General features: G+C 34.3%; 1 non-coding gene across 1 annotated transcript; it reads right to left on the reverse strand.

Annotated features, from left to right (window-relative positions):
* Nucleotides 1–19,603: 19,603 nt before the first annotated feature.
* Nucleotides 19,604–19,722, reverse strand: LOC141510284 (5S ribosomal RNA). The gene has a single exon (XR_012474795.1). It is a non-coding gene; the product is annotated as a 5S ribosomal RNA (ribosomal RNA).
* Between the last annotated feature and the right edge of the window lie 8,005 nt (nt 19,723–27,727).

Here is a 27,727-nt window from a genome sequence, read left to right on the forward strand (position 1 = left end):
AGGACAGAACAAAAATGATCAACAGGAAGTTGATGTTACCCAAGAAAAATAAAGAGATCATGAGAGCACCTGGTTCCCTTGATGAATTCATGTTATCAACTCAGATTAACCCTACATCTTCAGTTTCAACAAGAGTTGGCAAATGTGACAGTTGAAAGATCATGGAAAATGGGGCAGGATGCACAATATTGGAGAAGGGCAAGTGTCCTGATTTTCAAAAGTGGGGGGGAAAGAGTCCACAAGCTATCAGCCAGTGAGCTTGAGTTCAATTCTTGGAAAAATTTTAGAATGAGTCATTAGAAGGTTGGTTGGCAGACATTTAGAAAGGGAAGTGATTCCAGCATGAGTTCCTCAAGAACAGGTCATACCAGAATAACTTCATTTCCTTTTCTGATAGGATTACAAAACTAAAAGATAAAGATAATAGTCTATCTAGATTTTGGCAACGCTTTTGAAAAATTAGATTATTTTTGTTGAGAAGATAAAGAGGTAGTGGATTAGACAATAATCCGATAAGATCAATTTAGAACTGATTGGATGGTCTAACTCAAAGTGAAGTTGTTAATGGTTCAGGTTCATAGTAGAATATCCTACATGTCTGTGCTTAGTTCTCAGCTATTTGACATTTTAATCAGAAACTTGGATGACAACAAAAGTATGCTCATCAAAGATGCAGATGTCACAAAGCTTATAAAAAACTGGATGATATTTTCAGGATAGAAAAGGATCTTGACAAACTCAAGCATTGCATTAAATTGGGATCAACTTCAATAGGAAATCAATATATGGTTTTAGAGTTGGTTATAAAAAGTCAGCTTCAGAAGTATAAGATGAGGGTGGCTAGGTGGTACAGCGAATAGAGCACTGGCCTTGGAGTCAGGAGTACCTGGGTTCAAATCCGACCTCAGACACTTAATAATGACCTAGCCGTGTGGCCTTGGGCAAGCCACTTAGCCCCATTGCCTTAAAAAAATCTTAAAAAAAAAGAAGAAGAAGTATAAGATGAGAGGCATGGACAAGCAGCCATTGCTCAGGAAAAACTGGGGATTTTAATAGAATGAAAGAGCAATATGAGACTGCTGATGGGGATACTAAAAAAAATTGTTATTTGTTCTTTGTTCTTGAAGAGAACTGGGATATTTTGGGCCACAGTAATAGGGTTAAGGTTCCATGGAGAGAAGATAGTCTCACTATAATCTGGTAAAACCTCATTTGGAAAATTTTATTCAATTCTGGGGACCATAATTTATGAAAAATATTGTTAAATTAAGGAGTATTCAGATTAGGGCAAGTAAGATGCCAAAGAAGCTTAAGTTCATTTCATATGACCATCATTCCAAATGACCAAATTCCTTATGTTAAAGGAATTTGGCGTCTTTAACCTGGAGAAAAGAAGACTCAAGGAGACAGCTGTCTTCCAAATGTTTGAAGGACTGCATACGGAAGAGGGTTTAGATTTGTTCCATTTGCCCCAGAGGGTAGATTCACTTTGGTCAGTAAAAACTTCTCAACAAGATGGGTCATCCAAACCTAAAATGGTTTGCACAGAGAGATAGTGAATTGCCCTTCCGTGGAGGTCTTTAAGCGAATCTGGACAACCACTTCATGTGTCAGTTGAATTAGATGTCTCTGAGGTCCCATCCAATGCTCAAATTCTTTACAGTTATTTAGATATCATAATAGAATACTGTTTATTTCAATTATATCACAATTTTACCTGTGGTATAATTCCATAAATTTACTCTGTATCTAAGATCCAGCCTGCAATTTTTGGGATCAGATTAATATTTTACTTTTCAAGGCAATAGAAGGAGGAGCAGCAAGGGAAAAGGGCATCATCTTGCTATATAGAGGGGATGCTAGTTTTAACCTCAAGTGTATTTACATTAGAGTAAGCATAATTCTATAGAAAGTCTGAAAGTGTTCTCCAAAGAAGCCCAAGCAGAAGAGTTAAGCAGAAGAAGAGGGAAATGAAGCAGAGGATAAGGATACTCAAAGATAAGGAGTGGTAGTATCTATTTGGCGTCTTTTATAAGTTGCTAAATCAAATATACATAATAGCTTGCATTTTAAAGTGTTTTAAGGTTTGAAAGGCATTTTGCATGTTATCCCATGTGATCCTCACCAATAACTCTAAGAGGTAGATGCTATTGTCACTGTTTTACAGATGAGAAAGCTTAAATGACTTGCCCGAGCTAATAAGTGTTTGAGGTAGGATTCCAATTCTAGTTCTCATTATCATCTAGTTTCTGTCTGATAAGAGAGAAAAAAACACAGAACCCAGCCCTTTGAGAGGGAGATACAGACCCTAAGACATTGGTTTCTGTAGGGGCAGAGACCTCAGGGCAGGTCAAATAGGTGGTGCATGACTAGAGCACTGGTCTTGGAGTCAAGAGGACAGGAGTTTGAATCCAGACTCAGACACTTGATTATTATTTGCTCTGTGTCCTTGGGTAAGTCACTTAACCCCGATAGCCTCACATCTGAAGCCATCTCCAGTTGGCCTGATTCATATCTGGCCACTGGATCCAGATGGCTTGGAGAAAGTGAGGCTGTTGACTTAGCACAGCTCCCCCTCATTCAAATCCAATTCATGTGCTTGTCATGGCATCCCCTCCCTGATATTGTGGTCTTCTTTGAAAAATAAAAGAGAAAACATTAGAGAAACTACAAGGTTCTACTTGGGGGCAGGCCACAAAAGAGCTCATCTGAGTAATGACCATTAGGGGAGTAATAATGTTCATGTATAAGAAGGAAAAATGAAGTGTTCTCTTGTATTTTGGGGTAAGGTTACTCAAAATCTGTAAGATGAACACACTGTACTTAGCAGTCTTAGGTATTATTCTATAAGTTTTAGGGCAGAGCATCCATTTAGTTTGTAAAATGAGCTAAAAGACAGGAACATAGCAGATTTAACCAAGTCTGGTACCTAGTCAGGTACCTAGAATGGATTTAAACCCTGCCTAAGGTCTATCCTGAGTCACTGATCATATCTATAATAGGAATTTTAATTGAACTGTAGTTAATGGTTTTGGAATCTGGAGCAAGGAAAGAAAGGCAAGCCTAAATGCAAGCAGTAGTTTCATCAAATCAACTTTTTTTGTATTTTTTAAGTACAAATTCAGGCATAGCTAAGTGAAAGAGACCACAGGAGTAAGTCCCATTAGAGGAAAATAGAAGTCCTGGGACATGGGTCTCTAGGGGTAGGAACTGCAGTAAACCACAAGACTGGTACATGACAAGTTGTGACCACTGGAGGAGGAAGCTCATCGTCTGATGGTTTTTATTTTAGCTAATCCCAAGTAGTCCAATGGTTTATTTCTGCTCCTGGTTGTACTTCTCCTTAGATTTCTCCCTCCCAGACCCACCGTCCTGTCCTTGGGAAATGTCATCATCTTGCAAGATCCAATCCTTTTTGGAACTCTTATCAGTGGAAGGCAGAGCCATGAACTCCAAAATGGCCATTTAAAAAGGGGGTTCAAGCCAGTCTTATTTTCCAAATGAATGCTCTCCCTTGGGTTTCTCTGTATTTCTCTGTCGTGCTCCTATGACCGGTACCTTCCTTTCCCCTTCCTTTTCAACTTCCTTTTGTGCTTGTCTTTCCCAATTAGATTGTAAGCTTCTAGGCTGAGATGTCCTTGTTCTCATATGTCCAGCATAATCTCTAGTTCATATTAGATGTTGATTAACTAACTATTCTGAATTTTGCTGCTGGAGCAAAGCCCCAGACACTCCAGTCTAGTTACTGCTCCTGACAGAGAGTCAGTTCTGCCTGGCTTATTTATAGCTCTCCACAAGACCATAGACTTAGGTTTATGGAACACACTGTACTTGGCAGTCTGAGCCAGGTATTGTTCTAAGAAGTTTTGGGGCAGAGCATCCACATTCAGCTTGTAAAATGAGCTAAAAATCAGGAACACAGCAGATTTATCCAAGCTCAGACAACCTGAATCAAAAGAAAGATTCAGGCCACTTCTCACTCTGAGATTCCAATCCATTTATTTGAAATCTCTAACTTTGGATGGATCCACCTCAGCAACTACACATATTCATAATTTAAATCTTGGCTATAATATTATGTGCTTCACATATATTCATCACTCATACCATGAGAGGACAATGACTCTAATTTCAAGAAGCCTAAAGCACAAAAAACCAAAGAGAATATCTTTTTTTTTGGGGGGGGGAAGGGACCACATTTGTAATTTTATTGATCTTGGGAATTCCTGATGAGAGAGGTTCCCACTTTCAGTATTGGTAAAAGTTTCTCTGCAACTTGCAATCTTAGATTCCTAAGGCAACGAGAAGTTAAACAACTTGCCCAGAGTCACAGAGCCAGGAAATATCAGAGATCATACCTGAACCCAGGTCATTCTGTTGCCAAGGCCAGATCTCTCTCCAACAGAGTCATGCTATGAGAAGTTATTTGTTGTTTAGTTAGTTTGGCTTTTAATAAATGTTTTGTTTCTAGGATTCTATCTGAATAGGTCCTGGTACTGGATGTTCACCAAGGGAAACTTCTCAACTTAATTACCTTCTTTCATATAACAACTAATAGAATTTGAGGAAAATGGTGATTTGTTTAAAAAAAAAAGCCACCCCTCCTAACACAACCAAAAGACAACTTATCAGCTGAAGCTCTCTTGCTACACAATAATGAAATTTTCCATTCCCTTGGACTGAAAATACTTTACAGCAAAGTTTCTTGATTTGAGGTCCACAGACAAGAAATTCATAGATTTTGGCAAGAGAAGGGGCCTTAAATTGATTGGGAAAAAAAATCTGTTTTTACTCTCCTCTAACAGAAACTGAGCATTTTTTTTCAATGACGAATAGAGGCAGTCCCATTAATAGTATTTATTATTTTGTCATCGATAAATAATTTGAGTTGAAATTATTGCAAATATCTTGGAAAAAATTATGCCAATTGCTACTTTAAATAGTTATATTATTAGATTCACTGCTAGATATGGTAATATCTAAATTTTAAGATACTTTGATAACTGTATTTCAATATAATTTGTTTTCTTTGTAGTCCTGTTTGTTTTATTTTACACATTTGAAAATATATCTTATATATTTGATTCTAAAAAGGAGTCTATAGGTTTTACCAGACTGCAAAAAGGGGTCCAGGACACACACACACAAAAAAAAGATTAAGAATCCTTTTCCTAAAGCTATATTTAACTAGGGAGTTAATAATTCCCATACTTTTAATTCTGTCTTTTTGCTTTAATAGATCACTCACATGGAAATGAAGTCTTCCTACATAGAATTGTTTGTTCTGGACACACTTAGCCAACCCCTAGCACTTTTTTTTTCATTTTATTTATGTATATTTTGTATTATGTATTATAATATATTTGTATTATGTATATTTCATTAGGACAGACAGTTTCAGTCTCATTGTTTCTTCACAGTCACCCATGTTCTTTTTTAATTTAATTAAATATTTTCCAGTTACATGCAAAGATAGTTTTCAACATTCATTTATTTCTCAGATTTTGAGTTCCACATTTTTCTACCTCCCTTTTCCCCCTCCTCTTGACAGCAAATCATCTAATATGGATTACAAATGTATGACCATATTAAACATATTTCCATATTAGTCATGTTGTAGAAAAAGAATCAGAAACAAAGGGGGGGAATCATGAAAAAGAAAAAATAAGACAAATTTTAAAAAAGTGAAAATGGTATACATTTGGACTGCATTCAGGTGCTATAGTTCTTTCTCTGGATGAGTCACACTTACTCTTGACTCTTTTGCACTCAACCGATTAGATACTTGCAATGAGTCACCATAAAGGAGGAAAAGGAGAACAAAGAAAAAAAAATCAAGGCCTAGAATGTAATAGAATACTATTGTTATAGTCTATAAGTAATGATGAAAAACCTGGAAAGACTTACATTACATGAACTGATACTGAGTGAAGCGAGCAGAACCAGGAGAACATTGTACAGAGTAACAACATCATAGTGATGATCAACTATGATAGACTTGGCTCTTCACAGCAATACAGTGATCAAAGATAATTCTAAAAGACTTGTGATGAAAAATGCTATCTACATCCAGAAAAAGAACTATGGAGTCTGAATGCAGATCAAAGCTAACTATTTCACTTTCTTAAATCTTATTTTTTCCCCTTCCTCATGGTTTTTCCCTTTTGTTCTGATTCTTCTTTCACAAAATAACTAATGTGGGTGAAAAAAGAATATCAAGATCTAGATATAAAAAGTCATATCACAAACACTTAAAGGAATAAGGAAGAAATTATCTGTCTGAGTTACAATTACAGAAAGAGTTCATTTTAAACAAGATTACACAGAAAATGAACTGGACAATTTGAGGATTTTCTTTGTTTTTTTCTTTTAAAAATGTTTTATTTTTTCAATTTCATGTAAAATTTTAATAGTTTTAAAAAAGTTTTTGAGTTCCATATTCTCTTCTCCACCCCCCTTATTCCTCATTGAGAAGGCAAGAAATTTTATTAGTTATACATATGCAGGCATGCAAATCATATTTCTGTATTAGTTATGTTATGAAAGAAAACAGACCAAAAGACTCCCAAAAAATCCTGAAGAAAAATAAATTTTTTAAAAAGTATGCTTTGATCTGCATTCAAACTCCATTATTTTTTTCTCTGAACGTAGAGAACATTTTCCATCATGTGTCCTTCAGGATTTATGAGACTAAGAGACATTCCATGGTCAAAGAATATGAGAAGGAATTTCCCAAGGAAAGTAATCTAAGCTGTCTATAACCATATGGAAAAATAATCTAAATCACTAATAATTAAGAGAAATGTAAATAAAAACAATTCTAAGGTCCTACCTCTTATCCATCACATAGACAAGGTTGGCAAAAAAAGAAAAGAAAATATGCATGTTGAAGTTTTCAGGAAAATAGGCATTTTGATGTACTACTGAGCAACCATTCTGGAAAATAATCTGGAGTTATGTCACAAAAATTACTAAAAAGAATAGATCTATCAAAGCTAAACAAACAATGGTATATAAATATATTGAAATACCATTGTTTTGCAAGAAAGAGATTTTCAAAGAAACCTGAGAAAACGGTCAACTGATGCAGATGGAAGTGAGCAGAACCAGGAGAATAATTCATACATCAATATTGTAAAAATGAACAATTCTAAAAGAATAAATTAAAAACTCTGACCAACACAATGATCAACCATGATTTCAAAGAACTGATGATGAAGAATTCTACCCCCCTCTTGGGAAAGAGGTGATGGACTAATATGCAGAATGAGACTCATGTTTCTGGACATGGCAATGTGGAAATTTATTAAAAATGACTATGCTTGGAGCAGTTAGGTGGTGCAGTGGATAGAGCACTGGCCTTGGAGTCAGGAGTACCTGGGTTCAAATCCAGCCTCAGACACTTAATAATTACCTAGCTGTGTGGCCTTGGGCAAGCCGCTTAACCCCATTGCCTTGCAAAAAAACTAAAAAAAAAAAAATGACTATGCTTGTTTGTTACAAAGGACACGCATAAACTTACATACATATAAATATATCTTTTACTAGTTGTAGAGTAAAGAATAAGGAAAAATAAATGCTTGATAACTGAAAAATAAATATTTGCAAATGAAAAAGTATATCACCATAGCAGTTTTCTTTAAATTAATGAATACAAATGGAAGAGGAAATGTTTCTAAGGCATACAATAGTCTTCAATATACTAATTACATTCTCTAACATTCATCTATTTGAGTATATTTTCTGTATTTCCAATTATCACTCATCTCTTGATTTTAAAATATATTACAAAATTATGTCTCACCAGTCCTATAAGAAAAAGTCTGTCTTCCTCAAAGCTATTTTCTACTACTACTATTTCATTGAAAACAAAACATACCCCAAAGTCCAGAAAACAACCCTTCTTGTGTTTTCCTAAAAAAAAAAAACAGGCCCCAGAAACCCTTCCTGAGAAGTTATGATTCCAAGCAAATAAAATTGTGGGAATTCATTTACCATCCCAATCCATTGATGTTCAGATTTTTGGGACTGACAACACTTAATTCAACCACTTCGGACTGGAATTGAGGAACAGCCCAGATCAGAGTGGACACAAATTGACTCAGAACAGAAGCAAATTTCCTAAGGAAAATTCAAAATAATAAATCTAAATGCTCTGAGTTTCAGTCTTTATGGGACTCAGGGACAGCCCAATCAGCGACTACTGCCAAGTCAAAGCAGGCACAGTGGATGGGGTGCCAGAACTGTAGTCAGTAAGATTCATCTTTCTGAGTTCAAATCAGACTTCAAACACTAGTAAGCTGTGTGACTTTGGGCAAGTCACTTCACCTTGCTTGTCTCAGTTCCCTCATCTGTCAAATGAACTCAAGAAAGAAATGGCAAAACACTCCACTGTCTTTGTCAAGAAAATCCAAATGAGGTCTTTGAAAGAGTTGGATGTGATTAAAATGATGAAGTAAACCTCCATAAAGAAAAGAGTCCTTCCATTTAGCAGAGCAGGAGGCAACCTATAACATTACTTTCTATTCACAGAATCCCTTCTCTGAATTGGCTTACTCCATGTGTTGCATGTTGCAGGGATTTGACCTGTGCAGTGGAGATACTGTTGGGAAAATGGCCTCATATCTATCTGTATATGTATTTGATTCCATATGTAGAATATGAGTCTCTTAATTGTTGTTTGAGTGTGTAACACAATGTCTCACACACAATCAGATTGAATTCTCAGTGCTCCAGAAATGAGGCAAACAGTTTTATTTTGTGAACAGGGTCATTAGCAAGAATAGATCACAGGAGAGCTTCAGGACCTCCAGGGTATCCACAAGATAATTTTCCCTGGAGATCTATACATCTGGATTCTATTCCTTTCCTATTTCCCCAAAATCAGATGATAGATAATACCCTTGTTGGCTCCCAGACTTCAGTAGCAATAGAGAGAATATGTTAGTATGGTTTTGCAAGGAGTATAACAGGTGACTTTGGAATCAGGCTACATCCTTTGGAGGGTATGGGTCTGGTTTTAAGTAATGGCTGAGGACAGGAGGATAAAGGCAATGTCATGAACTTGAGAATATCCTGAAGTCCTTTGGCTCAACTATTGCCTGGGGTTGCCTCATGCATAATGAATCTGTTGACCTAGACACTTTGCAGTCAGGAAGTAGACTTCCACCCAGTCACCTGTCCATGGAGGTCACCATATATTTCTATCTTAAAATCACAACTATCTGAACTTTCAACCAGTCAACACACATTTATTAAACTCTTACTAAGGGCTATGCTGAGATTTGGAGATAGAAACGTAAAAAAATGGAACCTGCCCTGAAGGAACTCACATCATTACTACTAGGCAAAGAAAAAATTCAGTTGAATTTGTCTAGTCCAAGCTATAATTTCTTTCCTGTAATTAAAAAAAAAAGAAAGAAATGTCAACAGGCAGAACATTTATGTCATGAGACAAGTAATCATGGGACTTCTTTCAGAAAAATAAAGAACATGCTTCCACATCATCATTATCAAGAAACATTTATTATGTTTACAAGTCTATGGTAGACTAAGAGTCAGCAGAACAGGGTCCTAATCCTAGGTATGCACCTACCTAAAAAGTAGGTGACATAGTAGATAGAGGCTGGACTTAAATTCAAATCCTACTTAAATGTTTACTAATCTCTTACAGACATACAGATCCTTATCTATAAAATAGGGAGAGTAATAGCACTACTTAATATAATTATTATGAGGTTGAAATGAGATGACATTTAAAATGCTTTGCAAAGCACTATATATATATATATATAATTTATAAGGACAAACAACTGTTTATCCTTAAATCTCAATCAACTAAAAAGTCATAACTTCAATTTCCTCATTTTGTAAGAACTGTTGTTTTTTAGTCATGAACCCCATTTGAGATTTTCCTGGTAAAGAAATTGGAATTTCCTTCATTTTACAAATGAGGAAACTGAGGAAAACAGGGTTCAGTGATTTGCCAAGGGTCATACAACTTAGAAAGGGTTCGAGATCAGATTTGAACTCAAAAATGAGTCTTCCTGACTCCAGGCTCAATATTCTATCCACTGTACCACCTAGCTGCCCATTTGTAAGAATCAGGAATAATGTCGACCTCCTGAAGGACTGAGGTAATCAAATAAATTAATATATTTTATTTATTGATGAATTCATTCAACAAATGCTTGATGGGTGTTTATTGCATGATTCAATGTCTAGAGTGCTATATTTGGAGTCTGAAGACCTGGGTTTGAATCCTGGCTCTGTACTTACCAGTATAAAAGAATGAGTTTAGAACTTGTTGTCAGGAGAGACTTTGATTCAAATCCTCTCTCTGACTATAATTTTGTGACCGTGAGCAAGTCACTTAGCCTCTCTAATCTTTGGTTTATTCTTCTCTAAAATTATGCCTGCACTTCTATTTCACAAGATTGTTGTGAGAAGTCAGAATATGTATGTAAAGTGTCAAATGTCAAAGCCCTATATAAATGGCAGATATTTTTAACCTTCCTGAGATTTAGTTTTCTCATCCATAACACAAGGAGCAGCATTTGATTGGAAGACCTCCCCTTTAGATCTAAATCTAGGTCTCCATGATCTCTTTGCATTGCCACTGTACAATGAGATAGACACAAAGTTAAATTAGACATATTTCCAACTTTCAAGGAATCGATAATCTATAAATGTTATGAGATAAGAACACCCATATACAAATTAGAATGTGATATTATGAAATAGGGGTACTTTAACAAAAGCTCTATTCTGATACTATGGTCATTTTGAACCTGTCTAAGCCTATGACATCTCCAACTACTCCTTTACCTCCATATTGGTTGTCTCATGCTGGCAATGTCTTCTGTGGTCTCTTTCTACAGGGGAGAGAGGTGAGTTTTCTCATAAACTGGAGGTGAATTCCTTCCTGGAACCTCTACTGAAGTCATGCTTACTTCAACCCCAAGTTCAGTCTTTGACACCCTGGATTACTTTTATACCTTATCCTTCTGGTTTTTTAAACTTTCCCTTCTATGTCTAGTTTTCCCATGTTAGAAGATAAACTCCTTGAAGGCAAAGACTTTCCTTCTGCTAGTATTCTTATTCCTAGTGTTTAGTATTGTATCTGGCACATAGTAAGCACTTTATAAGTGCTTTCTCAATCTATCATCTGTCTATAACTATAAAGTTTTCATATATGTCTATTATATTGATCTTTCTAGCTATCTATACTTCTAATTTCTCTCTTTCATTCTAGCTCTCTAATTCTTCTTACATGGAAAAACCCTAAATTATTCCTCTTCTAAGTCAAATTTTCTAATTTATTTCAAGAATACTTGAAAGTCTTCTATTTCATTAAATATCCATTTTTCTCTTGAAGGATTATACTTAGTTTTGCTGATTGAGTTATTCTTGTTAATAATCCCCACTCTTCTGTCTTCCAGAAAATCAAATTCCAAGCCTTCTTCGGTTCCTTTAGTGAAGAAGCTGTTAAATCTGTGACCCTAACTGTGGCTCCATAGTTTTTTTGTCTCTTTCTTTGCTACTTGATATATTTTCTCTTTAACCTGGAAACTCTGGAATTTGGTTGAGAATTTTTATTTTAGAATCTCTTTCAGATGGTGATCAATGAATCCTTTCAATTTCTATTTTACCCTCCAGTTCTAGGATATCAGGGCAGGTTTTTTTTTTTCCAGGCAGTTTTTAATTTTTTTTTAACATAATCTCTATCCAGACTTTATTTTTTTGAAGGCAATGTATTTCTTTCTTTTTTAATTTAGATATTTTTTTTATTTGGGGTTTTACAATTTTTCCCCTAATCTTACTTCCCTCCCCCCACCCCCCACAGAAGGCAATTTGCCAGTCTTTACATTGTTTCCATGGTATACATTGATTCAAACTGAATGTGATGAGAGAGAAAAATCATATCCTTAAGGAAGAAACAAAAAGTATAAGAGATGGCAAGATCAGACAATAAAATATAAGGTTTTTTTCTAAATCAAAGGTAATAGTCCTTGTTTTTTGTTCAAACTCCACAGTTCTTTATCCGGATACAGATGGTATTCTCCACTGTAGACAGCCCCAAATTGTCCCTGATTGTTGCACTGATGGAATGAGCGAGTCTATCAAGGTTGATCATTGCCCCCATGTTGCTGTTAGGGTGTACAGTGTTTTTCTAGTTGTGTTCATCTCACTCAGCATCAGTTCATGCAAATCCCTCCAGTCTTCCCTGAATTTCCATCCCTCCTGGTTTCTAATAGAACAGTAGTGTTCCATGACTTACGTCTACCACAGTTTGCTAAGCCATTGCCCGATTGAAGGACATTTACTTGATTTCCAATTCTTTGCTACCACAAACTGGGCTGCTATGAACATTTTTGTACAAGTGATTTTTTTATCCTTTTTCATCATCTCTTCAGGGTATAGACCCAGTAGTGGTATTGCTGGATCAAAGGGTATACACATTTTTACTGCCCTTTGGGCGTAGTTCCAAATTTCTCTCCAGAAAGGTTGGATGAGTTCACAGCTCCACCAACAATGTAATAATGTCCCAGATCTCCCACAACACTTCCACCAATGGTCATATTTGCCAGTCTGAGAGGTGAGGTGGTACCTCAGAGATGCTTTAATTTGCATTTCTCTAATAAGTAATGATTCAGAGCAATTTTTCATATGATTATGGATTGCTTTGATCTCCTCATCTGTAAATTGCCTTTGCATATCCTTTGATCATTTGTCAATTGGGGAATGACTTTTTTTTAAAAAAATATGACTCAGTTCTCTGTATAGATTAGAAATGAGTCCTTTGTAAGAAACATTAGCTATAAAGATTGTTTCCCAGTTTACTACATTTCTTTTGATCTTAGTTACAGTGGATTTGTCTGTGCAAAAGCTTTTTAATTTAATGTAATCAAAATCATCTAGTTTGTTTTTAGTGATGTTCTCCATCTCTTCCTTAGTCATAAACTGCTTCCCTTTCCATAGAACTGACAGGTAAACTAGTCCTTGATCTTCTAGTTTGCATATAGTATTATTTTTTTATGTCTAATTCTGTATCCATTTGTATCTTATCTTGGTATAGGGTGTGAGGTGTTGGTCTAATTTAAGTTTCTTCCATACTAAATTCCAATTTTCCCTGCAGTTTTTATCAAAGAGAGAGTTCCTAAATAATTTCTTGGGAAAAAACATTGTCTTGGCTCTTTCTCAAGTTTTCAGGTAATCTCATAATTCATAAATCATTTCTTCTCTATCTATTTCAGGTCAGCTTTTTTTCCTACAAGATGTTTCTCATTTTATTCTTTCTTTAAAATTATTTTGACTTTGTTTCATTGTTTCTTGTTATCTCATAGAGTCATTAACTTCCACTTGGTCAATTCTAAGTTTTAAGGAATTATTTTTTTCAGTGAGCTTTTGTACTTTTTTTTTCGATTTGACCCAATTTTACTTTTTTTAGGAGTTATTTCCATCTTTGGATTTTTATACCTCTTTTACCATTTAGTCAATTCTATTTTTAAAGGGTTTTTTCTGTATTTTGTTGTATCTCTTTTACTGATCTATTATTGTCTTTTCATAATTTTCTTCTTATGTTTTCATTTAATTACCTAAATTTTTTCCTTTACTACTATGATTCTGAAAAGTATTTTTAAGTTCTTCCAGGAATTCTTATTGGACTTGTGTCTGATTAATATTTTACTTTGAGGTTGTATATGAAACTATTTTAGTATCATTTTCTTCTGAGTTTGCCTTTTGATCTACCCTATCATCAAAGGAGATTATTATGGTCAGTTTCTTTTTTGTTGTTGTTTATGTATTTCCCACCCAATTTTTGGATCTGGAACTTTCTTAATATGGGTATTTTATCTCAGTGTGGGAGGAGAGTTGGGTTTCTGTCTCAAGTTTCAGACTTTTTCAATCTCTTTTCAGAACTAGTTTGGGGGAGTTGAAAGTTTTCAGTGATTCCCAGGTGGTGTAATCTGAGGAGAGGTGTAGTCATTTCTCAACTGGTCTGCACTCTGGTCCTTACCCAGGAAGTATCCCTGTTCCCATAGAATTTCCAAGACCCTAAGCTCTTGAAAGTATGAAAGAAAAACCTTGTAAGCAAAGGTTTCTAGGTGCAAAGGTGTTCTAGGAGCAAAAATTTCAGCTTTATCAAATCAAAAAGGTTGTATGCCTATCACTGAAGGACTAGACTGGTAGCATTCAGAGAACCTGGTCATCTGTAAGTTTCGTTGCAAGGTGGCATAACCATTTTTGAAAACCATTCATTAATTTGTAGTGAGAATATGGTATGCATCAAATAGTCCTTAGACTGGGGAAACCATGAATATTTGAAACATTGAAGAGTAAAAGGAGTTCAAAAGACAATAAACAGATAGCCTAAGTGGTAAGCTGGTACTCCAGAGATACTAAAAACAAAACAGAAGAAGGTCTTTAATAAGGATCTGAGGTAGATAAAGGCAGAAATTACCTTGGGTGACTAAGCTTGAAAAAACTGGAATCTGTGTTAGTGGGGAGAGGGCATATTACTATAGCAGTAATATGATAACAATAATTCGTTCACATTCGTATAGCTTTGAAAGATTTAAAAAGTGTTTTTCCTCTAGAAGTGGTATAAGAGAGGTAGTAGAAATATAATACCTGATGCTCATCAACTTGTCCACAATCAGATAGCTAATAAGTTTAGAAAGTGTCATTTTAATTGATGTTTTCTTTTTTATTAAATTAATTTTTAAAATTTCATTTAACAAAAAATCTATTTTTCTCTCCCTCCTACTTTATCCCAGGTTTTCTGGCTCAAGGGTCTAATGCCCTTTTCACTATAACTTGAACTAGAATTAGAGAAGGGAAAGAGCAATATAACAAGCTATCTCTTGGTTGTTTTTTCCTTTGCTCATATAAATGCCAACTATAACATGAAGGTAAGTCTTTGGAGAGGGAGACAACTGACTAGAGATAAAGCAACCTTTTCAGAAATCTTTGTTTGAAAGCATAACTTTTATAACAATGCCACTGGACATAAGCATAAATAAGCATGAACTATATAAATAGGAGAGTTCATGGACAATATCTTCTTGTGCTGGCAAACCAGAAACCTGAACTATATCAGATAATTGTCTCCATTGCAAATGGATTGAACTGAATATTATTTCTATGCTTTGGAAACTCAAATTCTAATATTCTGTCAATTATCATCATATTACCACTTGCCAGAATAAATACAAGTGCCTGTAAACCAAGCTCTGGGGAGATCGGCCATCTTCCAAATTACCCAGTGGTCAACTATTATCTAGTGATAAACTCAGGGAAGGGGAGGATAAGAAAAATGACAAGTGTCATCAGGGGTATGCTGGAGCCAGTTTTAACCTGCTAATGGATCTATTCATTGTGAAATCACATCAGAAATCAGCAACCTACTGTGTGACCTTGGACAAGTCACTCAACCGCTTGTAAAAAAAAGCAGCACCAACAAAGGGACTTGATTTATTGTTTTGTTTATTATCTTGATTTAAGAAAGTGTTAATAATTCAGATTAAACAAAAAAGTATATGTTCATACATTTATTCCCCCAGAGAACGAGGTTACTGAATATTTATCAACATATCCCTAAGTATTAACTTATAGTCTCTCCCTAAAATACTTACTTTTCTTCTTCTCCAGTAGTTTAAAGTGACTACTGTCTAGCTTCAAGTTAATTCAAAGGTTGAAGCTCTGCTTGAATCCTTGGTCAAGCATGATGTGTCCTGTAAATGAAAAGACTGGAAAGATTTTTAGGTTGATTCTAACACAAATAATGTGACCATGTGATCATTTTCTGAGTTACCCATGGGACAGTATCAGAGAAGGCTTCAATTTCTTCTCATTATTGTTTTGTTCATTCTTTTCACCATTCATTCATTCATTCTGTATTTATTGAACATCTCTTAGATACTCAAGACTGAACTAAATGGATATGACTCACTGTGAACCAGTAGCCAAAATCTGCATCTTGAAACCAGAAGCAGACTGGGGTTTAACTCCATTAACTAATTGACAACTTTTTTATTACAACTTTTCAGAATTGGGAAGGAAGGTTTTCTTGTTTGTTTTCATCAGTGAGAATCTTAGCTAATCATGGAGGAAGAATGGAAAATAGGTTGCCACTGGGGAATTGTCCCATGAAGAGACATATATTAGTTACCAATGGAATTCCTCCTTCCAAGTGAAACAATCATTAGTGACTGAATTAGAAATTGAAACCTTATTGAAATAAAGAAGGGCAAAAGAATGATGGATGACAGAAGTGTCCAGAATAAAACATAAAATGCACCTCTTGAATTCTCTGTGATCATGGGTGTGAAGGTGTTTCTTAAGAAAGTAAAATTGAGGTTTTTTTGTTTTTTCTTTCAAGTAACTTCCTCCTCTTGCTGCTTGAGGTCAGTCACCCTTTCTGCCATTAACTTCCAAAGCAAATCCCTTTACTAAAATGCTGAATTAAATACATTCTTCACATTCTTAAATGCTGAAACACCAAGAGCAATAAAGCAAAAAACACTGAAATTCTACCATAGGCATGTTCCTTCAATTTTACCAAACAGAGCATTTCCCAGATAATGGGGTCTTGTCTCCAGGGTTGCTCTCCAGCTTTGGAACCTGGAAAAATCTTGAAAAGAGCCAAAGCTGTTGTCTAGACTACTATCGCTAGTGCTAGAAAGGCAGAATAAACCCAGTCACTCCAGGCTTACCGCTTGTCCCAGCCCCATTCCCTGGGGCAGGATATGATACAACAAGCTGAACTGGTATGAAAGCTTGTTTACCTGAAGAGGAGAAGAACAAGTAAGACCAGTTTTGTTTCCAAGAAGCTGGCCAATCAAATCCTCTAACACAGTCAAGAGGTTCAGGAATCAAGGGGAAGGGGAGAAGACGAGAAGACAGATCTAATTGCATTTTTAGTTCCCAGATATCCCACATTCCCTTCAAACTTCCTTTCACTTTATTGATTCTGAAAATTCACTAAGAGAGGTGTTTAAAAAAAAAAGAAATCACAGAGAAAGTGAAAATGTATGATGCAAAGATGAGAAAAGGATTGGGATGGAAATAAGGACAGGAGAATGAAAGACAAAGAGGATAAAATAGGACAGATAGGGATTTCCTCAAGGTGGAAATGGTTTGTTGTTGTTTTGATAACCTTTTTGTAGTTTTTTTTGCAAGGCAATGGGGTTAAATGATTTGCCTCAGATCAGCTAGGTAATTATTAAATGTCTGAGGGCAGATTTGAACTCAGGTCCTTCTGACTCCTAGGCCAGTGCTCTATCCACTGTGCCACCTAGCAGCCCCTGTTGTTGTTTTAATACAATAAAATGTATTTTGTTGCAAATACATTTGCATGAACTCTATTTGGGTTTTAAGAAGAAGGGCAAGAGAAACAACATATCTGCTTAGTTGGAAGGTTTTTAAATAGTCATGAAAGAATAATCCTAGGGAGACCCATAGAATCTCACAGCTGGAAGAGGTCTCATTGTCCAAGTTACTTTTTTTAAAACAGTGAAAATAAATTTTATTACGAGATAAAGAAAACAACATTTTGCTAAAAGACACCATTGATGTTATGATAATATGAATAAGAAACATGCACTAAATGGCATAGCATCTAAATATTTAAAGCAAGACTTAAATGAGGTACAGGGAGAGAAATTAAATTGAGAGAGAGGAGAGAGAGAGAGATTTAGGACATCAATATAATTTTTCAATAGTCATGATTTATCTCTAGTGATTATAGAACTAGAACGTTGACTACATATTTCTCATTATACATAGCACAGGTCATAAATGAAAGTACAAAGCAAAGTATAAAGTTAAATATATATATATATATGAAAAACTTTATGACCCACAATGGATAATAATCCTATTTTTAAAATGAGTAGTGAAAGAAAAATTAAAATTAGAAACATAGCATCTAAAATGGATGAGTTGATTAAAGAGTAACTAAAAAGCAGATAATTCCCATGACAATTGTAAGAAAAAGATACATAATATTTGGAATGCAGCCAAAGCAATTCTTCCAACTTACTTCTTAACAACAATCTTCCTTGTACATCTTCAGAGTAGTTGGTTGTCCATTCTCTGAATTAATACTTCAAGAGAGAAGTCCCCTAAGCCTCTTAAAGGCAGCTCATTCCACTTTTGGATAGTTCTAATTGTTGAAAGATTTTTCCTCTCATTAAGCCAAAAGGTATTTTCCTGGTACATCTTCCACTGATTCATTCGAATTCTGCCCTCCAAAGTCAAGAAGACCAGATAGTTCTGGTTAGTTATTCTCCTTGCTTTTATGCTTAAATAGTCATATTAATGAACACCACCTGCACTACAATAAAGCTTCCTACTACAAAGGTTTAGCCAAAGGGCCAAAAGAAATGAGGAGAGCCTGGAGGAAAGGGTTGTGTGACAGGCTAGCTATGTTATGACCAATCTTCAAAAAATACACCAGAAAATAAGGAAATTATCTCCTTCTTATCTATAGGGGCACCCTGTACTGAAGCACACTCCACATTTTTGTGTTTTGTTTTAATTTATTTTTATTGATATTTTATTTTTCCAAATACATGTTATTAAAGTTTTTCAACATTCATCCATATACTTATGAATATTTTTAAGTTACAAAATTTCCTTCCACCCTCCCTTCCCACCCTACTCCCCTCATCAGCAAAAAAGTCAGGTTAATATTATCCATGCAAATTTGTGTTAAGCATGTTTACAGATTAGGCATTTTCAAGTATGAGAAATTAGAATTAGGGGAAAGAAATACTTGAGATATTTTTTTTAAAGTGAATGTAGTATTAATCAGATTCTGAAGGATTTTGTTTTGTTTTTCTTCCTCTGGATGGGGATAGCTTTGTCCATAGACGGTCAAATAGGGTTGTCCTAGTTCTCTGAACTGGTGAGAGGAGCTGCTTCCATCATGGTTAATCATCTCACAATGCTGTTAATGTGTACATTATTCTCTTGGGTCATCTCCCTTCACTCAGCATCAGATCCTGTAATTCATTCCATGCTTCTCTAAAAATCTGACCATTTATGGTTTCTTATAGAATAATAATATTTCACAGTATTCATGTACCATAACTTGTTCAACCATTCCCCAATTGATGGGCATCCCTTCAATTTCCAATTTGTTTCCACTACATAAAGAGCTGCTATGAATGTTTTGGAACATGTGGGACTTTTCCTATTTTTTTATGATTCCTTCTGGATATCAGCCCAGAATTAGTATTGCTGGTCAAAGGGTATGAACAGTTTTATTACTCTTTGGGCAGAGTTCCATATTGCTCTCTAGAATGGTTGAATCAGCTCACAACTCTACCAGCAATGTATCAATATCCCAAGCTTCCCACAACCTCTCCAACATTGATCATTTTCCCTTTTTCTCATCTTAGCCAATCTGATAGTTGTGAAGTGATACCTCAGAGTTGTTTTAATTTGCATTTCTCTAATCAATAATGATTTTTTCATATGTTTATATATAGCTTTAATTTTTTCATTTGAAAACTGTCTTTTCATATCCTTTGACCATTTATCAATTGGGGAATGACTTGAAACCTTATAAATTTCTTTTTCTTTTTTTGTTTTAAGCCTACAGCACCTGGTATTCCCAGGCAGTCTCCCATCCAAGTACTAACCAAGCCCAGCCCTGCTTAGCTTCCGAGATCAGACGAGATCGGGCGTGTTCAGAGTGGTATGGCCGTAAATGAAACCTTATAAATTTGATGCAATTCTCTATGTATTTTAGAAATGAGTCCTTTATCAGAACTCTTAGTTGTGAAGATTGTTTCCCAGCTTTTTGCTTTCCTTCTAATTTTAGCAGTATTGATTTATTAGTGCAAAAATTTTTAAATTTAATATAGTCAGAATCATTCATTTTGCAGTTTATAATATACTCTATTTCTTGTTTGGTTATAAATTTGTCCCTTTTTCATAGATCAGATAGATAATTTTTTTGGTCTATTAATTTATCTATGGTGTTGCCCTTTATAGCTAAATCTTGTACCCATTTTGACTTTATTTTGGTATAGCATATAAGATGTGGGTCTATGTCTAGTTTTTACCAGACTATTTTCCAGTTTTCCCAACAATTTTTGTCAAATGGTGAGTTCTTATCCCAGAAGCTAATGTCTTTGGGTTTGTCAAACAGTAGATTAATATAGTCATTTACTGCAGTTTCTTTTGAACCTATCTTAATCCACCGATCCATTACTTCTATTTCTTATCCAGGCAGTTTTGATGACTGCTGCTTTATAGTAGTCTTAGATCTGGTAGAGCTGGGCCACCCTCCTTTACATTTTTTTTTCATCAGTCCCCTTGTTATTTTTGATCTTTTGTTGCTCCAGATGAATTTTGTTACTATTTTTCTAGCTTGGTAATTGTAATTATTTGGTAGTTTAATTGGTATGGTACTGAATAAGTAATTTAATTTGGGTGGCATTGTCATTTTTATTAGCTCAACCTAACCATGAGTAATTGACATTTTTCCAGTTATTTAGATCTGACTTTATTATTATAATTGTATTCATATAGTTTCTGGGTTTGTCTTGGGAGGTAGATTACCAAGTATTTGATGTTGTCTGCAGTTACTTTAAATGGAATTTATCTCTTGCTCTTGTGCTTTGTTGTTCATTTAAATCCTGCTACTTTGCTGAATTTGTTAATTGTTTCAAGAAGTTCTTAAGATGTTTACCTTGGGTTCTCTAAGAATACCATCATATCATCTGCAAAGAGAGAAAGCTTTGCTTTCTCATTGCCAGTTCTAATTTCTTCAGTTTTTTTTTCTTCTCTTACTTCTAAAGCTAACATTTCTAAAACTATATTGAATAGTAATGGTGATGATGGGCATCCTTGTTTCACCCCTGATCTTGTTGGAGATGCTTCTAGTTTATCCCCATTCTCTATAATATTTGTTGATGGTTTTAGATAGATACTACTCATTATTTTAAGGAAAACTCCATTTATTCCTAAACTTTCTAGTGTTTTAATGAATTTTATCAAAGGCTTTTTAGCATCTATTGAGATAATTATATGATTTCTGTTGGTTTTGTTATTACTATCTTCACTTATGCTGAATGTTTTCCTTATACTGAATGATCCCTGCCTACCTGGTATAAATCCTACTTGATCATGATGAATTATCCTAGTAGTAAGTTGCTGTAATCTCATTGCTAAAATTTTATTTAAGATTTTTGCATCAATGTTCATTAGTGAGATTGGCCTATAATTTTCTTTGCCTGCTTTGGTTCTTCATGATTTAGGTATCAGCACCATGTTGGTGACATAAAAGGAATTTGGCAGAACTCCTTCTCCTATTTTTAAAAATATTTTTATGTAGAAAATGAATTAATTGTTCCTTAAATGTTTGGTAGAATTCACTTATAAATCCATCTAGATCTGGAGACTTTTTCTTAGGGAGTTTATTGATGATTTCTTCAATTTTTTTTTTTTCTGAAATGGGGTTATTTAAGTATGTTATTTCCTCTTCTGTTAATCTGGGCAATTTGTATTTTTGTAAATATTCATTCATTTCATTCAGGTTATCAAATTTATTGGCATGCGGTTTTGGCAAAGTAACTCTGAATTATCTCTTTAATTTCCTCCTTATTGGTAATTATGCACCCTTTTCATTTTTGATACTGGTCACATTCCACATTTTAAGCATTACACAAGAGGAAACTGGGCCAAAAACCTTCCTTTACTGGCCTCCACTTGTCTCCCTTTGGATTTGTCTGAAAATAAGCTAAAAGGACCTGTATCCTGGATTAGTGGGAAAACTTCAAACTTGGGAACTAAAGAAAGGCAGTGAGTTAGAGTAGGAGAGTGTCCTGGAGTTGGAAGAGAAAAGCTGAATTTGAATCTTTGTTGGGCTTCCTATAAGTTATGCAATTTAAAGTAACAAATTACTTGATCTTTCTAGGTTACCATTACCTCATCAGTGAAATAAGGAGACAGGATCAGATGAGCTGTGAGGTACCACCCAGTGTAAATGTTCTGATTCTGTGTATAAAAGTGTGACAGAAATGTCTAATACATTTGAAAATATTCTTTTAAGGATTTGTTCGATAGTTTGGGGATAAATTGGCTTCACTCTTTCTGTCCAATTAGGAAAAGACATTTTGGTACAATGTTCAGAATGCTAACTTTGGATTCAGATGACCTGAGTTCCAATCCTTTTTGTCAACTATTACCTCTGTGAATAAGCCATACATCCTTGGGAGGTCTCAGCATCCTCATTTGTAAAATAAAAAGGTTTAATTAGGGAACTTCTACAGTCCTTTTGAGTTCTAAATTTGGAATCTTATGAGATATCTACGAAGAAATATATATATTTTTTGCAAGGTAATGGGGTTAAATGTTTTGCTCAAGGTCACACAGCTAAGTAATTATTAATTGTCTGAGGTTGGATTTGAACTCAGGTATTTCTGACTCCAGGGCCAGTGCTCTATCCACTGTGCCAACCTAGCTGCCCCCAAAGAAATATTTTTGTCTTTTTATTTACAAGAACAAAACAAAATGAGCATTTCTATAGTCATAAAAGAATAATCATATATAGAGAAGGGAGAACCACAGAATCTTAGCACTAGAAAGGATCTCATAGTCCCTTTAATCCAACACAGTCCTTAACAAGAAATCCCCCTACACATCTTCAATAATTGGTTATCTAGATTCTGCCTTAAGTCCTCAAGAGAGAAGAAACCCACCTCTTCCAAGGCAACCCATTCTTCTTTTGCATAGTTCAAATTGTTGGGAGGACCCCTCTTCATTTTAAAAAATTTTTTTTTTTATTTATTTAAGGCAGTAGGGTTAAGTGACTTGCCCAAGGTCACACAGTGAGGCAATTAAGTGAATGAGGCTGGCTTCGAACTCAGGTCCTCCTGACTCCAGGGATGATGCTCTATCTACTGCACCACCTAGCTGCCCCCATTTTTGAAGGACTCTTCCAGAGAGGTTTGTCCTGACATCAGGCCTAAAGATATCTTCTTGTGTATCTTCCATAAAATGAACATTTTCATATACAAAATAGAAAATGAAATTGCCAACCTCTATTATATACCGTTTGTTTTTCATCTCAAGTATAATAAGTTTAATATGTAACTTTTAAAAAGTAAATTTTCTTTTCTTTTCAATGACCCTGCCCCCCATTGAGAAAAGAAATAAAAAACCCTTTTAGAAATAAATATGTATAGACAAGCAAACAAATTCCCACATTGGTCATATTAAAAAAAATATCTCTCAATCTACTTTGAATTCATCAGTTTTTTATGGGCAGAATATTTTATCATGTGGCAATTGTGGTTGGTCATTGTGTAAATCATGGATTTATTAACTCTCTTCAAATTTATCTTTATAAAATTGTTATTATATAACTTATTCTCCTGGTTCTGCTCCCTTCACTCTGAACCTGTTCATATAAATCTTCACAAGTTTATAGTTCTTCACCATAGTAAGCAGAAATGTGATAAATATTTTTGTACATATGAATTCTTTTCTTTTTAATTTTATGAAATTGGAATTGTGCATTTTATCTTCCATAATCCTTTCTATCTCTTTTTCATGAAAGTTATTCCTTTCCAAGCTCCTCTAAGTTCTTTTTTTTTTTTTTTTGCAAGGCAAATGGGATTAAGTGGCTTTCCCAAGGCCACACGGCTAGGCAATCATTAAGTGTCTGAGACTGACTCCAAGGCCAGTGCTTTATCCACTGCACCACCTAGCTACCCCCTCTAAGTTGTTTTGATGTGATCTATTATACCTATTCATTTGGAGTTTATCTTGACTTATCACAGAGGTTATTATTTGTCCTTTTTTCCCAAGAAGGCCATGACATCAGGGAGGTGATGCTAGGACATGCAAGTGAATTGGATTTAAGTGGGGAGGGGGGTGCTGTGCAAAGTCACCAGATTCACTTTCTACTCAGGAGGACTCTGGGTCCAGTGACCAGATATTAATCAGGATGACTGGAGATGGCCCTGGATGCAGTGGAAGACTTTTGTCTTTTTAAGTTAAGGTCTCTAATAGTTTTCCTTTCCTTTTCTTTCTTTTTTCCTTTTCCCTTTTTCCTTCCTTCCTTCTATTTTGAAGTATGGTTTGATAAAAGGCACTGCAAAGTTTCCTTCCTTCTTGATTTTATTTCCCTTGAACTTTTTTACCTTTCTTCCTTTCAGATTAATTTCAAGTTTATTTTGCTGTTCTATAAAATAATTCACTAGAGCAACTATCTCTATATTAAGTTAATTTGATAATATTTTATATTACTTTGATCTAACAAAAAGCAATATTTTCCAACTACTTAGTTCAATCCTTATTTTTATAATTTTTTTAGCTATATTTATATAGTCCTTATGTATGTCTTGGTAGATAGACTTCTAAGTATTTTATACATTCAATTGTTATTTAAATGAAATTTCTCTTTCTATCCTTTACTGATGAATTTTGTTGTAATATATCAAAATGATTACATTTATTTTATGTCCTGAAACTTTGCTAAAGTTTTATTTTAATTAATTTATTAGTTGATTTTTTAGAGATATTTAGACAGACTGGGATCTGGAAAAAGTGATTTTTGTTTCCTCTTTGCCTATATTTATTCTCTCAATTTCTTTTTCTCATCTTATTGTTACAGTTGGCATTTCTAGAACTAAATAATAGTAATGAAAAGACATCTTTACTCCTGATTGAAAAGACCTGTATTCTTTATTACATATAATATTGTCTTTTCCATATATATATATATATATATATATATATATATATATATATATATATTTCTTACCATATTAAGGAGAGATACATTTATTCCTATGATTTTAAATGTTTAATGGTAATGGGTCCTGAATTTTTTCAAAACTTTTTTCACATTTTATAATACAACTTATAGTTGCTATTTTTATCATTCAATTGGTCTATTTTGGTCTAAATTGGTCTAAATTGGTCATGATTTTCTTTATATTGGACCAACTCTGCATTCATTACATAAATGATGTACAATCATCTTAATATACTGCTGAAACCTCTTTGCTAATATTTTATTTAATACTTTTCTTAAATATTTATTGAGGATATTGGTCTATCATCCCCCCCCCCCCCCATCTTTGTAACTTTCCAAGCAGTCATGGTGAGACATGTATCAGGTATCAAGGCCACATTTGAATCATAGAAAGAGTTTGGTAGTATCCCTTCCTTTTTGATTTCTGAAACAGTTTATATAGTATTGGAATTAATTATTTGAATGTTTGAAAGAATTCACTTACAAATCTCTTTAATCTTTTTTTTCTCACTGGGAATTCATTAATGGTTTATTCAATTAATTTTCCAATTTAAATAACCTATCTCTTATTCTATTAATCTTTTCATGCTTTACTTTTTATAAGTTTATAAGTTATAAGTTTTGCTGACATAAAATTGAGTTTAATAGTTTCTGATATTTCCATTTATTTCATCTTCAATTTTATTTTCTCTTTAAAAAATTTTGTACCAACAATTTGGCTTTTCTCTTTTTTAAAGATTGAGCTAGCTAATTATCTAGTTTATTTGTTTTTTTAAAAAAAAACTTCAGGTTTTCTGTAGCAATTTGATGGGGGGATTATTGTGATTTCAATTTTTTTATATTTTCAGTATTTCTAATTTTGTGTTCAGTTGGGGTTTTTTGACTCACTGCTTTTCTAGTTGTTTTTTTTTAGTTGCATGTCCAAGATATTATTTTATTCCATCTTTTGCTGATGAAAGCTTTTGGAGATATAAATTTTATCTAAGGACTATTTTGATTGCATGTCAAAAGTTTTGATATGTTATCTTATTGTTGTCATTTTTTAAAATGAACTTTTTGGGGCAACTAGGTGGTGCAGTAGATAGAACACCACCCTGGAGTCAGGAGGACCTGAGTTCAAATTGGACCTCAGACACTTAATAATTGCCTAGCTGTATGACATTGGGCAAGTCACTTAACCCCATTGCCTTGCAAAAACTTTTGCAAAATGAACTTTTCTATTGTTTCCAAGATTTATTCTTTGACATAGTTCTTTAGGATTAAACTATTTCATCTTTTATTTTTCTTCCTTTATTCACAGGTGATTTATTAACTAATTTCATAATATTTGTGGTCAATAAAGACTATTTTCAATACTGTTTTCTTGTACTTGTTTTTAATCCCCTAATACACGATCAGTTTTGTTTTTAATCCCTTAATACATGATCAGTCTCCCATTCACAACTGGGAAATATGTATAGTCCTTTTGATTATCATTTAGTAATCACCTCATATGAGATATCTTATATCTTACTTTTCTAAAATTACATTCTGGTCTTAAAGTTCTTTTTTGTCTATCCTTTTGTCACATGTGTCTTGGCCTGAAAGAGATATATAGAGGTTCTTCACTATTATAATGTAATTATGTATTTCTACTAGAAATTAGATGAACTTACATATTTAGATATGAGTGATATATATACATACACATATATAGTAAATTAATAATGATTCATCATTTGAATATAGTGTAGATTTATCTTTTTATGTTTTCATTATACCTATTTTTACTATTGCCTCATCTGAAATCATGATTTCTACCCTCTGCTTTATTTATTTATTTTTAATTCAGGTAAAGCAAATAGATTTTGATTCATCTCACTATTTTAACTGCATGAATTTTTATGTTTCAAGTCTTTTGCTTGTAACATATCATTGGATTCTTTCATTTTACAGGTGAATCTATTTCATTCATATTCATGGTTATACTACATCTCTTTTTCTTGCTTTTGCTTCTAATCACATGTTTTTACTTTATTTTTCAAGGATGGATTTTCTGAAAAATAAAAACCAGTGTTTAAGATATCAATATATCTTCTTCCTTTGGAACTATTAATCCTCATCCTTTTCCTGGTTTTCCATGAAGACTACATAGGGGTTAAAATCTTTGCTTTCTCATAATTTTCTTTAGCTTAGTCACTAGATATAAAATTTAAAGTTGGAAATTTTATTTGAGGTTATCTAGCTTGAGTACCTCATGTGACAGGTGAGAAAACTGAGGTATAAGAAGATAAGGTAAATGACTTACCCAGTGTCACATAGGTAATAGGCTAGTGAATTAGTACTTGAACTTTGAATTTCAAAACTAGCTACACAATAGTTTTTATAAAAAAAGATTGGAGTTCAGTCTGTTAATACAGTGGAAGCTTAATATTAACCAAGAGACGGGGCGGCTAGGTGGTGTAGTGGATAAAGCACTGGCCTTGGAGTCAGGAGTACCTGGGTTCAAATCTGGTATCAGATACTTAATTATTCCCTAGCTGTGTGGCCTTGGGCAAGACATTTAACCCCGTTTGCCTTGCAAAAACCTTAAAAAAAAAAAAGAGAATATTAACCAAAAGAGTGACATGCTAAAAAAAATTAATCAATCTTAGGTTTCACTAGGATGGATAAATTATATATAAGATATAGTACTAATAACAAGAATAATAACAATAGCTAGTGGTTACGTAACGGGAAGATTTGCAAAGCTCTGTGTGCGGGTGTGTGGGTGTGATTAACTGTGATTCTCATGACATCCTTGTAAGTTAGTTTCTATGAGAGTTCCCATTTTAAAGATCAGGAAACTGAAAGGAGGATAAATCCTCTCTGATAAGGTCACATAGGTAGTGTCTGAGGTAGGATCTAACTTCAGGTCCAGCGTGCACCATACGCCACCTAGCTACCTTATTGGGTTCAGTTCTGCCA

The sequence above is a fragment of the Macrotis lagotis genome, chromosome 1 (genome assembly GCF_037893015.1).
Source record: "Macrotis lagotis isolate mMagLag1 chromosome 1, bilby.v1.9.chrom.fasta, whole genome shotgun sequence".
Taxonomy (NCBI): domain Eukaryota; kingdom Metazoa; phylum Chordata; class Mammalia; order Peramelemorphia; family Peramelidae; genus Macrotis; species Macrotis lagotis.